The sequence below is a fragment of the Dendrobates tinctorius genome, unplaced genomic scaffold (assembly GCF_039654945.1).
Source record: "Dendrobates tinctorius isolate UK_male_01 unplaced genomic scaffold, ASM3965494v1 ptg000257l, whole genome shotgun sequence".
Classification (NCBI taxonomy): domain Eukaryota; kingdom Metazoa; phylum Chordata; class Amphibia; order Anura; family Dendrobatidae; genus Dendrobates; species Dendrobates tinctorius.
The window spans coordinates 4,175,246-4,193,130 of NW_027361924.1; the positions used below are offsets into that span (position 1 = coordinate 4,175,246).

A 17,885-nucleotide genomic window follows, 5' to 3' on the forward strand; every position below is an offset into this window, starting at 1 on the left:
TAGGTCACCCTCTCAGCCGCTGCCCTCGCTCTTTCTCTAATGCCGCCGCAGGCCCGGTGGGGGGAGACCGTGGGGGGGCAACCCCCGGTGGCGCTTCTGCTGTGACAGGTGGTGGCGGAAGGGCTGAGGGGCCAGTGAGGAAGGGCAATGCTGCAAGGGGCCCCGCGTACCAGCGGAGGCAGGAAAAGCGCCAGGGAGGTAAGGGACAGGTGGAGCCTCGGGCCACCGGGGTGATGCCTGCTCCTCCCTCCAGGCCCGTGGCCAAAGCCTCTGAGGCCCTGGGGGAGAGTGCGGTGAGTGAGGAGATCAAGAGGATGGAGAGAGAGGAGAAAGCGGCTGACTCAGACGACTCCTCTCGTTATGAAAGTGTCGACGAGGATGTCAGAGAGCAGCCTACAGCATCAGGTGGCAAAACCAGGCGTGCCAAGCGCAAAACGGGGGGGGGGGGTGGAGAATGCTGACAAGCCTTCAAAGTCTCCCCCGCCCCCGACCACCAGGGTGCACACGGATCAGACTCTCCAACTGGTTCAGCGCCCTCGGAGGTTCAGATGATGAGCCGCAAGACGAGGGTGCGGGGTCAACACTGGAGGGTCCTTCAGGGGATGGCGGAGTCCATCCCTCAGGGGGAACTGTTCCTCCTGAGGGGGGGACAGACCTGGAACCCGGGGGGGCGAGGACACCGAGGGTGGGGGGGTGGGATGGACACGTCGGGAGCTTCCCTGAAAAGGAAGGTGTCTGACCCCTCCCCAGGTGGAGGCGATAGCGGGGCAGGGAAGAAACTGGCCATCCAACTCGATCACCCATGATGGCTGAACTCGCCCCGTTGACGCTGGCGTCCATTAATGTCGCCAGCATTAAGTCAGATGCGGCTCGCTTCACGGCCTTTGATTTTTTTCTCCCGGATTGAGGCAGAAATTTTATTCTTGCAAGAGACCAGACTAACAGACATGGGGGCCATCTATAAAGCACAGAGGGAGTGGAGGTGCGGGCCCTCATACTGGTCTCTTGCGGCCGAGCCGTATAGCGGGGTGGCTTTTAAGACTGCAGCTGTTGAATGCTGACGGGTTACTGAGTTGGAAATGGGGAGGTGCCTGATCCGTCTTCATGAGAGGACAAGAGCTCCGGCTCATCAACATCTACGGCCCGCAATCCAAGTGGGACCACAAATGTCTCTTCCTGAGGATCAAGCCCTTTCTTTTTATGAGCCGGCAGGTGGTCTTCGGTGGGGACTTCAACACCATTACGAGGTCCCGTGACCGGGGGGGTCCCGGAGATCGCCTGGCTTATGATAGCGTTGCGTTGAATAGCATAGCCAGTGAAGCTCGCCTGGTGGATGTCCATATCCGGCACACCCCAGGTCACGGGGGTTTCACCTACCATAGGGGTAGCAGTAGGTCTAGAATAGACAGGTTTTTTTTGAAGGAGGACGCCATCTTTTCTGCTGTGTCCGCCGTTGAGGTGGAGTTCTCGGACCATTGTTTAATTTTCTTTTCTCTGAATGTTGCAGAGACTCCTCGGATGGGAAGAGGGCTGTGGAAGCTCAATTCGTCCCTGCTGGAAGAAGCGGAGGTGAGACAATCCTTCGAGGATTTTCTTCAGAGCCAGGTACCGCTGTTGGATCTCTGTAGTAGTAAGTCAGAGTGGTGGGAGATTTTCAAAAAGCGGGTGGCGGGGTTCTTCCGTCAGCTCTCGAGCCTCAGGAGTCTGAACAGGCACCGCTTGTACCAGGCCCTGGGGAGGAAACTCGAGCAGCTTGTCTCGACTGGAGGTGACCGTGAGGAAATCTCCAGAGTGAAATCTTTACTCAAGAGGTGTCAGTATGATAAACACACATCTTTGGTTTTTGAGAGGGACTTCGGGAAGTACCGCTCGCCCGACCCTTACAGAAACTGTAAGATGTCAGTGAATTGTAAGATGGTGACAGGACTGATCGACAGTACGGGGTCCCTGAACAGATCCAAATCAGGGATCCTGGAGGTGGTCAGATCCTTCTACTCACAACTCTTGGAAAAGAAGGATCTGGATCAGGACAGGATGTCGGCTTTCCTGGCTGAAACCGTCCCTGAGCCAGGGGGTGATCCCTCTCTTGGTGTTTTGGCAAAAGAAATCAGGGAAGAGAAGTGAGACTGGCCATTGATGGGCTTCGGCCCAAGAAATCGCCAGGTCCGGATGGCTTAACATCCGAGTTCTAAAAGACTTTTAGGGACTCCTTGGTCCCCCTCTTGACAGGGGTATTTAATGAGTGTCTATCCTCGGGCACTCTTCCCGACTCAATGAGGAAGTCAGCCCTCATTATTCTGTCAAAGGGTAAGGATCCGTCCCGTATCGAGAATTGGCGTCCCATAGCGCTTCTCGATACGGACCGGAAGGTTCTGGCCAAGGTGCTGTTTAATCGGCTGGTGAAGTTTGCACCCCGGCTCCTTTCAGGGGCCCAGCATTGCTCTGTTCCAGGCCGCAGTACTTCTAGTGCTGTGCTCGGTGTCCGAGAGGCAGTGGAGCAGGGTAGGGCAGGTCACTGGAGGGGGTACTTGCTGTCATTAGATCAAGCGAAAGCCTTTGACCGGGTCAACCACGAGTACCTCTGGTCCGTCCTTTTGGGAGGTTTGTAAAATGGTTAGCGATCTTGTACCAAGGGGCTGACTTTTCCGCTGGTGAACGGTTGGTCAGGTCACCCTTTTGAGGTGGGTTCTGGGGTCCGTCAGGGCTGTCCGCTGAGCCCGCTTTTATACGTGTTCGCGATCGATCCCTTCCTAAGGAGGGTAGATCGTGGACCGTTGGCAGGAGTCGGGATGGACCAGGCGGGCTCTGGGTCCTCTCTGAGGGTGGTGGCGTACGCCGATGATGTTTCCCTTTTCGTGTCCTCGAGAGGGGAGGCGGATTGGGTCATGTCGGAGGTAGTGCGCTACCCGGAGGCATCCGGGTCCATGATCAACCAGGATAAGTGTGAAAGTCTCTGGCTGGGAGGGGGAGATCCCAGGTTTGATCTCCCGGACACCCTTCCAGGGCCCCAGGCCACCGCCAAAATTCTAGGCATCGAATTTGGCCCCGGGGATTACCCCCAGCAAAATTGGGAGGGCAGACTTAAGATCGCCACCCAAAAGGTGGACCAATGGAAGGGTTGGTCTTTAACCCTGAGGGAAAGGGTTGCCCTGGCTAAAGGCTTTCTGCTACCTTTATTAATATACCTGGGCAGTGTGTGCATCTTGCTGGAACCTCTCTGGACACGAGTCTATAGCCTGTTCTTCCAATTGTTATGGGGGAATAGGCTTAACCTAATCAAGAGGGAGGTTACATACCGTACGAGGAGACTAGGCGGGTTGGGTATGGTCAACCCGGTGGTGTTTCTAGTAAACACCTTTCTTAAGACTAACATCTCCAACCTCTGGCTAGAGAGGGCTCCTCCGTGGGTAGTCTCCTGCAAGGGTTGGCTTTGGCCTTTCTTCCAGGAATGGGAGACAGGAGGGCAGGTGAAGGACCTACGCACACCTCAAGGCATCTCCCGGCTTACGCTACCCCGGTTCTGAAGGTGATCCGCCGGTGGGGTCTGGGAATTTGGGAAATCAGGACCATGTCGAGGCAATGCCTTGACAGGAGGGTCCTGTTGACCCATTTCCAGAAGCCCCTGGCCCTTAAGGATTGCCCAGGCCGGGATCTGGAGGTCGGGCTGGGGCTTTTAAATTCTAAGCGGATCCCCATGAAGTTTTGGGACTTGACCTGGCGTTGCTTCCACGGGAGGCTGTATGTAAAGGATAACTTGAAGTGCAGGAAATCCGATGATCGGGGTTGTCCCCGTGAGGAGTGTGGCGACGTGCTGGAAAGCATGGAGCACTTCCTGCTTCAGTGTCCCTTTAATGCAGAGGTGTACAACAGGGTGGGTGCTTCCATACGTTGGCCGCGGCTGGCGTCCCTCTCCTACGCTGAGTGGGCCTATGGAGCGTTCAGATCCCTGGGTGGCCGGGACCCGTGCACTTTATTCCTAGTCAGTGTAGTGGTTAGGTTCTACACTTGGAATGCACGGTGCCTAGTTTTGACGCGGAAAAAAACCCTCCCAAGGGATGAGGTGGTAGGAAACATCTTGGGTGACCTGGTGAAGGTCTGTTCTTTGGAGTTCGAAAGGTTGGGTGTGAGGAAGGCCTCTTGGCTTTGGAGAGGCCTCTCCTTTGAATGAGGGTAGGGATAGCATAAGTTTCACTGGGTGTGTTAGGGACAGAAGTAGGGGCAGATAGGGACAGGGAGGGACAGGCACTGAGGGACAGATAGAGAGTTAGTTATGTTAAGTTAGGTGGAGTAGGGACAGGAAGGGACAGATAAGGACAGTTTCTTTAGGCCTGTTTCACACTTCCGTTTTTGTGTCCGCCAAACGGATCCGTTTCCGTTTTTTTTACGGAAACTGATGCAAACGGATCCGTTTTTAAAAAAACGGATCCGTTTTTTTGACGGATCCGCGGTAACCGCTAATGGAAGTCTATGGGACAAAAAAACGGATCCTGCAAAAAAATGGCGGATCCGTTTTTTTACGGAAACCAACGGATTTTGACGGATTTGAAAAAACGGAAGTGTGAAACAGGGACAGAAGCAGGGACAGTCTTAGTTGTTGAGGGACAGGGTGAATGAGTTAGTGAGGGACGGGGCCTCGAGAACTCCTTTTCCAGGTGGTGGGCTAAAAGCATGCCACTCTAGTCTTTTGTTTTGGAAACATAGAGCATTAATGGATATTGGGCTTGCAGGCACTGAACTTGGGCCTGTAAGAAACGTTTTGAAGGGTATGGTGTATTTAGTAATTAATTATATTTAATTGGTGTTATATTGTATTATGTATTGTATGTTATTATGTGTTGTGTAGGTGTTATTATTTTCTTTTAGTTAGAGGGCAAGGGAGGGTATAGTGAGGTTGGGAGGGGGGTGAATGGGGGAGGTGAGAATGGAAAAATCAAAGGACCCCAAGTCAAAGGGAAGTGGCAAGTGGAGATATACCATGGAGGAAAAAGGCATGCTGGAGCACATCGGAGGCAAATGGTGGAGGGTTTTTTTTTTTCTTGAGGGGCATAAAACTTTCGTGCTCCTCAAGTAGATGTGATAAGGCCACGAACTGTTATGGACTTTGTGGAGTGATAGGCCATGGACGTATATGGACCTGTGGTGAGGAAAAAAGGTGGGGGGAAAAAAATTAAATTAAAAAAAAAAAAAAAAAAATTTTGAAAAAAAAAAAAAAAGGATAGGGGTGTTAAGCTCGGTGGCGGTTCTTTTTGCCAAGTTAATGGCTAAAGCTAATTTTGAGGCAGTATGGGCCGGAAGTATTTCTTTAGTTATTTGTATATAGGTATGGGTGGGAAATGTGAATGGGGTGTGAACGGGTATGCATGAGGATGAATGGATTATATCTGGGGTTTTTTATTTTTACTTTTTAAATTGTATAGTGTTGGAGAGTTCCTGCTGGGGGCCTTCCAAGCTGGAAAGCTTGAGGACCACAAAGGACATTGCAAGTTTTGCACAGGCGTTGTATGTTTCTGTATGGTTTTGTCTTGTTTTTTAGTTCTGGAATGTTGTTTTTGTCTGTATTATGTATTGTGTTTTTGATATTTTCATAATAAAAAAGATACAGGATGTAACTCAGGACCAGTAATGTAATGTATGTACACAGTGACTGCACCAGCAGAATAGTGAGTGCAGCTCTGGAGTATAATACAGGAGGTAACTCAGGATTAGTAATGTAATGTATGTACACAGTGACTGCACCAGCAGAATAGTGAGTGCAGCTCTGGGGTATAATACAGGATGTAACTCAGGATCAGTAATGTAATGTATGTACACAGTGACTGCACCAGCAGAATAGTGAGTGCAGCTCTAGGGTATAATACAAGATGTAACTCAGGATCAGTAATGTATGTACACAGTAACTGCATGCTGTGTGAGATTACAGTGTAAATATATATATTATATAATTTACACACACTAATCTGAAGTGCACAGGTGATCCGTTGCTATATTCTCTTTCTTGCTTTAGGACTCTCTGGATATATACCGCATATTCTAGAAATGTAATAATATCTTGTTTCGCTGCCAGAACAGGATCATGAGTGGAGGGATCATGAATTACAACCACTTCCTTTTAATGCACATCAGGCTGGAGCTGAGCGACGACAATTACAGAATTTACAGAAAATCGAGAGCACAGAAAGTGGCGCAGATAAAAGCCCAAGCGCCTCCTATCACTTAACCCTTACACACACTACATACAGCCTTAACACATAATGCTCCTCCAATCCAGCAGACGCAAAGAAAATCCGCCTCATTACCCGACCTGTCACTACAAGGAGGGAAACTCAGCGACTGATGTTTCTGGGTAAAGGAAAAGTAACAGATGACAGCAGAATCAGACTATGCAGAGTTTGATTTGTATTTTAAGCTGAATAACGGGTGTATAAAATAAAGTAGGTGCAAAAACAACTACACTGATCCCATTCTGTTACAGACTTTTCATATTTGAGTCACACACCAGTAAACAATACAGTTAAAAATCAGTGTCCGCGTAATCCGAGCAACACACAAGATGCAGGGAGCACGATCTATGGTAATTGGGAAATAAAGCGGCCAAAAAAAAAAAACAAATAAAAAAACAGCCCTCACATAATCACGGCTACTTAAAAGTTAATAAAACATGGCAATACAAGATTAAGGGTAAAACACTAAATCCTGCTCGTCTCAAGTTTAGCACCAGGATTAAATTACAAACGTTGCGTCTCACATCGCTCCTGCCTCGCTCACTACAGAAGGATACACCGGTGTGTAATGCACAAGCATCTTACGATGTGGGCGCCGAAAGGGATCATACATGAGCACTGCGAGAGCGTATACCCCAGGGGGCTCGGCGAAGGCCAGACACACGCACTGCACATGGGTCGTTGCTCATCAGTGCTCGAACCTGGTGCACACAGACACTGCACACCCAACTAAACATACGTGCCCAAAGCAATGCGCGCAGCCGGACCCAAGACGCTCCCGAGGGGGGGGGGGGCACGGCCGGATCCAAGGCGCTCACGAGGGGGGGGGGGGGGCACGGCCCGGACCCAAGGCGCTCACGAGGGGGGGGGGGGGCACGGCCCGGACCCAAGGCGCTCCCGAGGGGGGGGGGGGCACGGCAGGATCCAAGGCGCTCCCGAGGGGGGGGGGGGCACGGCAGGATCCAAGGCGCTCCCGAGGAGGGGGGGGCACGGCCCGGACCCAAGGCGCTCCCGAGGAGGGGGGGCACGGCCCGGACCCAAGGCGCTCCCGAGGAGGGGGGGGCACGGCCCGGACCCAAGGCGCTCCCGGGGAGGGGGAGCACAACACGGAGATGGACCAAGGTGCTCCGGAACCCCCACCATGCGCACGATATAACTCGTCACATGACTGCTATATATATTATATATAAAATGATGTAACCAATGTGTGGGCAGAGATGGATAGAGGCGCAGGACACACGCTGCCTGATGATAACAGGTAGCACCGGACACGTGACCAGGGATGTCAGGCTGATAACTGACACAGGGACCGCGGCTCCTGCACCTCACACTCCGCGGCCCTGACACACGTGAGGTAAAGAGATGAGGGCGTCGTGCGTTTCCAGCAGTTACCTGTCCCCCGGCCCTCCTGTGACCTCAGCACCGCCGCTCCCGGTCCCCGGTCTCAGCCTCCTCTCACTTGCTTTGCTTTCAGACACTGAAAATGGCGGCGCCGCAAAAGCCTGGCGAGCACCGAAAGCATCAATCGAAGCCCAGACTTTGCCCTGTGCCCCCCTTCTCATCCGCCCATGTCTGTGACGTCACCCGGCAAGAGAATGTCAATGACAGGGAGGCGAAGAGATGGGGATCGCCGAGCGCATCGATCTGTCAGCGCAATCTGACTCTACAGGCAGCAAATAACTGTACAGAGGGGAAAAAAGTCCGAAATGTGTGATATATACCTGCCCTGTGCGACCGGGAACACCGCTACTAACGGCTGCTGCACACGTCACACAGGCTGCATTATAGCAGGTATATTCCTGTACATAGGGGGCAGTATTATAGTAGTTATATTCTTGTACATAGGAGCAGTATTATAGTAGTTATATTCTTGTACATAGGGGCAGTATTATAGTAGTTATATTCTTGTACATAGGGGCAGTATTATAGTAGTTATATTCTTGTACATAGGAGGCAGTATTATAGTAGTTATATTCTTGTAGATAGGAGCAGTATTATAGTAGTTATATTCTTGTACATAGGGGCAGTATTATAGTAGTTATATTCTTGTACATAGGGGCAGTATTATAGTAGTTATATTCTTGTACATAGGAGGCAGTATTATAGTAGTTATATTCTTGTACATAGGGGCAAGTATTATAGTAGTTATATTCTTGTACATAGGAGCAGTATTATAGTAGTTATATTCTTGTACATAGGGGGCAGTATTATAGTAGTTATATTCTTGTACATAGGGGCAGTATTATAGTGGTTACATTCTTGTACATAGGAGCAGTATTATAGTAGTTATATTCTTGTACATAGGGGGCAGTATTATAGTAGTTATATTCTTGTACATAGGGGGCAGTATTATAGTAGTTATATTCTTGTACATAGGGGCAGTATTATAGTAGTTATATTCTTGTACATAGGGGGCAGTATTATAGTAGTTATATTCTTGTAGATAGGAGCAGTATTATAGTAGTTATATTCTTGTACATAGGGGGCAGTATTATAGTAGTTATATTCTTGTACATAGGGGGCAGTATTATAGTAGTTATATTCTTGTACATAGGGGCAGTATTATAGTAGTTATATTCTTGTACATAGGGGGCAGTATTATAGTAGTTATATTCTTGTAGATAGGAGCAGTATTATAGTAGTTATATTCTTGTATATAGGAGCAGTATTATAGTAGTTATATTCTTGTACATAGGGGGCAGTATTATAGTAGTTATATTCTTGTACATAAGGGGCAGTATTATAGTAGTTATATTCTTGTACATAGGGGCAGTATTATAGTAGTTATATTCTTGTACATAGGGGCAGTATTATAGTAGTTATATTCTTGTACATAGGGGCAGTATTATAGTAGTTATATTCTTGTACATAGGGGGCAGTATTATAGTAGTTATATTGTACATAGGAGCAGTATTATAGTTATATTCTTGTACATAGGGGGCAGTATTATAGTAGTTATATTCTTGTACATAGGGGGCAGTATTATAGTAGTTATATTCTTGTACATAGGGAGCAGTATTATAGTAGTTATATTCCTGTACATAGGGGGCAGTATTATAGTAGTTATATTCTTGTACATAGGGGCAGTATTATAGTAGTTATATTCTTGTACATAGGGGGCAGTATTATAGTAGCTATATACTTGTACATAGGGGCAGTATTATAGTAGTTATATTCTTGTACATAGGGGGCAGTATTATAGTAGTTATATTCTTGTACATAGGGGCAGTATTATAGTAGTTATATTCTTGTACATAGGGGGCAGTATTATAGTAGTTATATTCTTGTAGATAGGAGCAGTATTATAGTAGTTATATTCTTGTATATAGGAGCAGTATTATAGTAGTTATATTCTTGTACATAGGGGGCAGTATTATAGTAGTTATATTCTTGTACATAAGGGGCAGTATTATAGTAGTTATATTCTTGTACATAGGGGCAGTATTATAGTAGTTATATTCTTGTACATAGGGGCAGTATTATAGTAGTTATATTCTTGTACATAGGGGCAGTATTATAGTAGTTATATTCTTGTACATAGGGGGCAGTATTATAGTAGTTATATTGTACATAGGAGCAGTATTATAGTAGTTATATTCCTGTACATAGGGGGCAGTATTATAGTAGTTATATTCTTGTACATAGGGGCAGTATTATAGTAGTTATATTCTTGTACATAGGGGGCAGTATTATAGTAGCTATATACTTGTACATAGGGGCAGTATTATAGTAGTTATATTCTTGTACATAGGGGGCAGTATTATAGTAGTTATATTCTTGTACATAGGGGCAGTATTATAGTAGTTATATTCTTGTACATAGGGGGCAGTATTATAGTAGTTATATTCTTGTAGATAGGAGCAGTATTATAGTAGTTATATTCTTGTACATAGGGGGCAGTATTATAGTAGTTATATTCTTGTACATAGGGGGCAGTATTATAGTAGTTATATTCTTGTACATAGGGAGCAGTATTATAGTAGTTATATTCCTGTACATAGGGGGCAGTATTATAGTAGTTATATTCTTGTACATAGGGGCAGTATTATAGTAGTTATATTCTTGTACATAGGGGGCAGTATTATAGTAGTTATATTCTTGTACATGGGGCAGTATTATAGTAGTTATATTCTTGTACATAGGAGCAGTATTATAGTAGTTATATTCTTGTACATAGGGGCAGTATTATAGTAGTTATATTCTTGTACATAGGGGCAGTATTATAGTAGTTATATTCTTGTACATAGGGGGCAGTAATATAGTATATATTCTTGTACATAGGGGCAGTATTATAGTAGTTATATTCTTGTACATAGGAGCAGTATTATAGTAGTTATATTCTTGTACATAGGGGCAGTATTATAGTAGTTATATTCTTGTAGATAGGAGCAGTATTATAGTAGTTATATTCTTGTATATAGGGGGCAGTATTATAGTAGTTATATTCTTGTACATAGGGGGCAGTATTATAGTAGTTATATTCTTGTAGATAGGAGCAGTATTATAGTAGTTATATTCTTGTAGATAGGGGCAGTATTATAGTAGTTATATTCTTGTACATAGGGGCAGTATTATAGTAGTTATATTCTTGTACATAGGGGCAGTATTATAGTAGTTATATTCTTGTACATAGGGGCAGTATTATAGTAGTTATATTCTTGTACATAGGGGCAGTAATATAGTATATATTCTTGTACATAGGGGCAGTATTATAGTAGTTATATTCTTGTACATAGGGGCAGTATTATAGTAGTTATATTCTTGTACATAGGGGCAGTATTATAGTAGTTATATTCTTGTACATAGGGGCAGTATTATAGTAGTTATATTCTTGTACATAGGGGGCAGTAATATAGTATATATTCTTGTACATAGGGGGCAGTAATATAGTATATATTCTTGTACATGGGGCAGTATTATAGTAGTTATATTCTTGTACATAGGAGCAGTATTATAGTAGTTATATTCTTGTACATAGGAGCAGTATTATAGTAGTTATATTCTTGTATATAGGGGGCAGTATTATAGTAGTTATATTCTTGTACATAGGGGGCAGTATTATAGTAGTTATATTCTTGTAGATAGGAGCAGTATTATAGTAGTTATATTCTTGTAGATAGGGGCAGTATTATAGTAGTTATATTCTTGTACATAGGGGCAGTATTATAGTAGTTATATTCTTGTACATAGGGGCAGTATTATAGTAGTTATATTCTTGTACATAGGGGCAGTATTATAGTAGTTATATTCTTGTACATAGGGGGCAGTAATATAGTATATATTCTTGTACATAGGGGCAGTATTATAGTAGTTATATTGTTGTACATAGAGGCAGTATTATAGTAGTTATATTCTTGTACATAGGAGCAGTATTATAGTAGTTATATTCTTGTACATAGGAGCAGTATTATAGAAGTTATATTCTTGTACATAGGGGCAGTATTATAGTAGTTATATTCTTGTACATAGGAGCAGTATTATAGTAGTTATATTCTTGTACATAGGGGCAGTATTATAGTAGTTATATTCTTGTGCATAGGGGGCAGTATTATAGTAGCTATATTCTTGTACATAGGGGCAGTATTATAGTAGTTATATTCTTGTACATAGGAGCAGTATTATAGTAGTTATATTCTTGTACATAGGAGCAGTATTATAGTAGTTATATTCTTGTACATAGGGGCAGTATTATAGTAGTTATATTCTTGCACATAGGGGGCAGTAATATAGTATATATTCTTGTACATAGGGGCAGTATTATAGTAGTTATATTGTTGTACATAGAGGCAGTATTATAGTAGTTATATTCTTGTACATAGGAGCAGTATTATAGTAGCTATATTCTTGTACATAGGGAGCAGTATCATAGTAGTTATATTCTTGTACATAGGGGCAGTATTATAGTAGTTATATTCTTATACATAGGAGCAGTATTATAGTAGTTATATTCTTGTACATAGGGGCAGTATTATAGTAGTTATATTCTTGTACATAGGGGCAGTATTATAGTAGTTATATTCTTGTACATAGGGGCAGTATTATAGTAGTTATATTCTTGTACATGGGGGCAGTATTATAGTAGTTATATTCTTGTACATAGGAGCAGTATTATAGTAGTTATATTCTTGTACATAGGAGCAGTATTATAGTAGTTATATTCTTGTACATAGGGGGCAGTATTATAGTAGCTATATTCTTGTACATAGGGGGCAGTATTATAGTAGCTATATTCTTGTACATAGGAGCAGTATTATAGTAGTTATATTCTTGTACATAGGAGCAGTATTATAGTAGTTATATTCTTATACATAGGAGCAGTATTATAGTAGTTATATTCTTATACATAGGAGCAGTATTATAGTAGTTATATTCTTGTACATAGGGGGCAGTATTATAGTAGCTATATTCTTGTACATAGGAGCAGTATTATAGTAGTTATATTCTTGTACATAGGGGCAGTATTATAGTAGTTATATTCTTGTACATAGGAGCAGTATTATAGTAGTTATATTCTTGTACATAGGGGCAGTATTATAGTAGTTATATTCTTGTACATAGGAGCAGTATTATAGTAGTTATATTCTTGTACATAGGGGCAGTATTATAGTAGTTATATTCTTGTACATAGGAGCAGTATTATAGTAGTTATATTCTTGTACATAGGGGGCAGTGTTATAGTAGTTATATTCTTGTATATAGGGAGCAGTATTATAGTAGTTATATTCTTGTACATAGGAGCAGTATTATAGTAGTTATATTCTTGTACATAGGGGGAGTATTATAGTAGCTATATTCTTGTACATAGGAGCAGTATTATAGTAGTTATATTCTTGTACATAGGGGCAGTATTATAGTAGTTATATTCTTGTACATAGGAGCAGTATTATAGTAGTTATATTCTTGTACATAGGGGGCAGTGTTATAGTAGTTATATTCTTGTATATAGGGAGCAGTATTATAGTAGCTATATTCTTGTACATAGGGGGCAGTATTATAGTAGCTATACTCTTGTACATAGGGGGGCAGTATTATAGTAGTTATACTCTTGTACATAGGAGCAGTATTATAGTAGTTATACTCTTGTACATAGGAGCAGTATTATAGTAGTTATATTCTTGTATATAGGGGCAGTATTATAGTAGCTATATTCTTGTACATAGGAGCAATATTATATTGGATTTTTTGAACTTGGGTTGAGTTGGCCTTTTAGGCCAGGGTCACACTTGCGTGTGCAATGCGAGAAAGTCCTGTGAGTCTCGCATCTTAATACTCGGGACCGGAGTGTGCGGCCGCATGTATTTCTATGCAGCTGACCGCTCTGGTCCCGAGTGCCGGTGACAGTGTTGGGTATTGAGACACAAGACTCATGCGAGTTTCTCGCAAGTGTGTCCCCGGCCTTATAATCATGTCCTGCCTAGCTTGTTACACCTGTATGTGGATCTGTGTAGTATATATGAAGGTAATGCTGGTGTCTACACACAGCTGTGGTGCTTCCCACAGGGTGCAGGTTAGAGTTATCTGGTCTTTGACTGGCAGAGTTATCGTGGCAGCCATTATGATGATGAAATATCAATTACCACACTCTATATAAGGATTTTGCATGATTTATTAAAGTCAGTGGATATGTCAGAATTCTAAGATGTGCTCTAATAACAGCATATAGTTGACTAGTGTACAATGACTGATAACACCTCTATATACATTAGATAACACAGTATCCACCATTCACAATAGTTGATATCACAGCTCACCTCCTCCTCCTCCTGTACAATGACTGATAATTCCTCTATAAACAGTAGATAACACAGGATCCACCATTCACAATAGGCGATGTAACAGCTCACCTCCTCCTGTATAATGAGTCTAGTATTAGACTTAGTTACTAGTGTGAAAATTGCAAGCTTTCTTCGTGTGGCCCTTCGCTCAGAGTCCTCCAGGCCTCGGACCCCATGCCATCTTCCAGGTGCTGTTTTGGCTTCTTTTGGTCTTTCGACAGCAAAACTTTGTAGGCGGCACAGCGACATCATCGCTCCACCTGCTTGACGGAGCATCGCCACATTGAATTTTACCTTCATTTTAAATATTATTCTCATCTTCATAGATGTTGATGGATAGTGCGTGTAAAAACAAGCACTTTTGCAATTCACTTTTTGTTAAAAATTTTGCAGCCGTTCTTGACATATTAACACTTTTCCTGTTTCCAGTTTGTTGCCTTGGAGACCGACCACCGCTGTTATCTGGCTGAAGCTGTTCAGGATTCGCAGGCAACAGCGGTCTCCAGTGATCCTGACCAGTTTTAAAACAGCGCTGACAAGCTCAATAGAAGAGAGCTTGTAAGTGGTGTTCTCATGTTTGCCTGTCTAGCAGCGGTGGTCGGTGTCCAAGGAAAGAAGCATCAAATAAAGTGTTAATATCTCAAGAACGGCTGGAAACTGTACTATTTACAAGCTCTATCTGACAATATCCATCTATGAAGAGCACTTCCATCAAAGGAGAACATGCTCTAGTGGGAGGTATGTGCGCCTCGCGGAAAAACGTGCTGTAGCCACTGATCTGTGGATGGTCGGGTTCTGAAACCCCGTGTGATGCCCTTAGCTTGTCCTTGGAGAGCGATGCTCGGACATATAAACTAACTTTAGAAAGTCTGTATTTTTATAAAGTTTAGTTATCCTGAGATTTATGAAAAAAAAGTGTAAAAATAAAATGTAGTCTGCACTGCCCCCTGCTGGATAAATTCATGTATAGCAGCACACAGATTGGTTTCTATGGGTTGCTCATCCACTTTTCCTTTCAATGGTTTTGATAATGTGACTGATACTGTTTGTTGTCAGGGGAACTGTGTTTGCCCTGCGTTGTCACGGTAACCACATTTCCTGGGATATGGGTTGTCAGAGATACTGCTTTGGTTCTGAAACACAGGTTGTCAGGGTTACTGCCTCTGTCCAGGGAGCTAGGTTGTCAGGATTATAACCTCTGTCCTGAGGCATAGGTTGTCAGGGTAGCTGCCTTGGTCCTGGGAAACAGGTTGTCAAAATTACTGCCTCAGTCCTTCGACAAAGGTTGTCAGGGTTACAGCACCATCCTGCGACTAAGGTTGTCAGGGTTACCACCCCTGTCCTGTGACTAAGGTTGTCAGGGTTACCGCCCAATTATGTGACTAAGGCTGTCAGTGTTACGGCCCCGTTCCTGTGAGTAAGGTTGTCAGGGTTACCGCCCCTGTCCTGTGAGTAAGGTTGTCAGGGTTACCGCCCCGTCCTGTGACTAAGGTTGTCAGGGTTACCGCCCAATTATGTGACTAAGGCTGTTAGGGTTACGGCTCCATTCCTGTGAGTAAGGTTGTCAGGGTTACCACCCCTTCCTGTGACTAAGGTTGTCAGAGTTACCTCCTCTGTCCTGTGACTAAGGTTGTCAGGGTTACCGCCTCTGTCCTGTGACTAAGGTTGTCAGGGTTACCGCCCAATTATGTGACTAAGGCTGTCAGGGTTACGGCTCCGTTCCTGTGAGTAAGGTTGTCAGGGTTACCACCCCTTCCTGTGACTAAGGTTGTCAGAGTTACCTCCTCTGTCCTGTGACTAAGGTTGTCAGAGTTACCGCCTCTGTCCTGTGACTAAGGTTGTCAGAGTTACCTCCTCTGTCCTGTGACTAAGGTTGTCAGAGTTACCGCCTCTGTCCTGTGACTAAGGTTGTCAGAGTTACCGCCTCTGTCCTGTGACTAAGGTTGTCAGGGTTACCGCCTCTGCCCTGTGACTAAGGTTGTCAGAGTTACCGCCTCTGTCCTGTGACTAAGGTTGTCAGAGTTACCGCCTCTGTCCTGTGACTAAGGTTGTCAGAGTTACCGCCTCTGTCCTGTGACTAAGGTTGTCAGGGTTACCGCCTCTGTCCTGTGACTAAGGTTGTCAGGGTTACCGCCTCTGTCCTGTGACTAAGGTTGTCAGAGTTACCGCCTCTGTCCTGTGACTAAGGTTGTCAGAGTTACCGCCTCTGTCCTGTGACTAAGGTTGTCAGAGTTACCGCCTCTGTCCTGTGACTAAGGTTGTCAGAGTTACCGCCTCTGTCCTGTGACTAAGGTTGTCAGAGTTACCGCCTCTGTCCTGTGACTAAGGTTGTCAGAGTTACCGCCTCTGTCCTGTGACTAAGGTTGTCAGGGTTACCGCCTCTGTCCTGTGACTAAGGTTGTCAGAGTTACCGCCTCTGTCCTGTGACTAAGGTTGTCAGAGTTACCGCCTCTGTCCTGTGACTAAGGTTGTCAGAGTTACCGCCTCTGTCCTGTGACTAAGGTTGTCAGGGTTACCGCCTCTGCCCTGTGACTAAGGTTGTCAGGGTTACCGCCTCTGCCCTGTGACTAAGGTTGTCAGGGTTACCGCCCCTGTCCTGTGACTAAGGTTGTCAGGGTTACCACCCCTGTCCTGTGACTAAGGTTGTCAGGGTTACCACCCCTGTCCTGTGACTAAGGTTCCCCGGGAAGGAACAACCACGGAAAGGGCAGTCTCCAATGAAGGAAACCACCTATGCCAAAACATGGTATCCATCCACAGACAGCTGTTTCGGGGTATTGCCCCTCATCAGTGTGGAGTAGGAAACTGGCCAGTAGGAGCAATGCCTAGTAAAAGACTGTGAAAATGAGGATGAGTGACCTCATGGAGATCAACATCCAACACTGCGGAGACACCATCACATGTTTCTCAACGCAGTGATTCTAGAGCAATGCCCCCATCCCTTATGGGAAATATGCAAAACATGCAAAACAGAAGCCGCGGAGACACCATCACATGTTTCTCAACGCAAGCAATGACCAGCGAGGTCATTCATTCATCCTCATCTTCACAGTCTTTTACTAGGCATTGCTCCTACCAGCCAGTTTCCTACTCCACATTGATGAGGGGCAATACCCCGAAACAGCTGTCTGTGGATTGTTACCATGTTTTGGCATAGGTGGTTTCCTTCATTGGAGACTGCCCTTCCCGTCGTTGTACCTCTTGGGGAAAGACCTGGCTGGTCATTGCTTGCGTTGAGAAACATGTGATGGTGTCTCCGCGGCTTCTGTGACTTAGGTTGTCAGGGTTACCGCCCTGGTCCTGTGACTAAGGTTGTCAGGGTTACCGCCCTGGTCCTGTGACTAAGGTTGTCAGGGTTACCGCCCTGGTCCTGTGACTAAGGTTGTCAGGGTTACCGCCCTGGTCCTGTGACTAAGGTTGTCAGGGTTACCAACCTGGTCCTGTGACTAAGGTTGTCAGGGTTACCAACCTGGTCCTGTGACTAAGGTTGTCAGGGTTACCGCCCTGGTCCTGTGACTAAGGTTGTCAGGATTACCGCCCAGTCCTGTGACTAAGGTTGTTAGGGTTACAGCCCCAGTCCTGTGACTAAGGTTGTCAGGGTTACCGCCCCAGTCCTGTGACTAAGGTTGTCAGGGTTACCGCCACTTCCTGTGACTAAGGTTGTTAGGGTTACAGCCCCATCCTGTGACTAAGGTTGTTAGGGTTACAGCCCCAGTCCTGTGACTAAGGTTGTTAGGGTTACAGCCCCAGTCCTGTGACTAAGGTTGTTAGGGTTACAGCCCCATCCTGTGACTAAGGTTGTCAGGATTACCGCCCCATCCTGTGACTAAGGTTGTCAGGATTACCGCCCCATCCTGTGACTAAGGTTGTTAGGGTTACAGCCCCAGTC

General features: G+C 45.0%; 1 protein-coding gene across 2 annotated transcripts in view; it reads right to left on the reverse strand.

The window, feature by feature from the left end:
• The window catches only part of PRPSAP2 (phosphoribosyl pyrophosphate synthetase associated protein 2), a 65,550-nt gene that overhangs the window by 45,389 nt on the left and 2,276 nt on the right, over positions 1-17,885 (reverse strand). The window contains exon 1 of one of the 2 annotated variants that reach the window (XM_073558475.1): positions 7,614-7,769. The exons of the other annotated variant lie outside the window; for it this stretch is intronic. The gene's annotated coding sequence lies outside the window, so the exon portion shown is untranslated. Of the gene's footprint in view, positions 1-7,613; positions 7,770-17,885 lie in introns of those variants that run through there. 2 annotated transcript variants of the gene reach the window in all.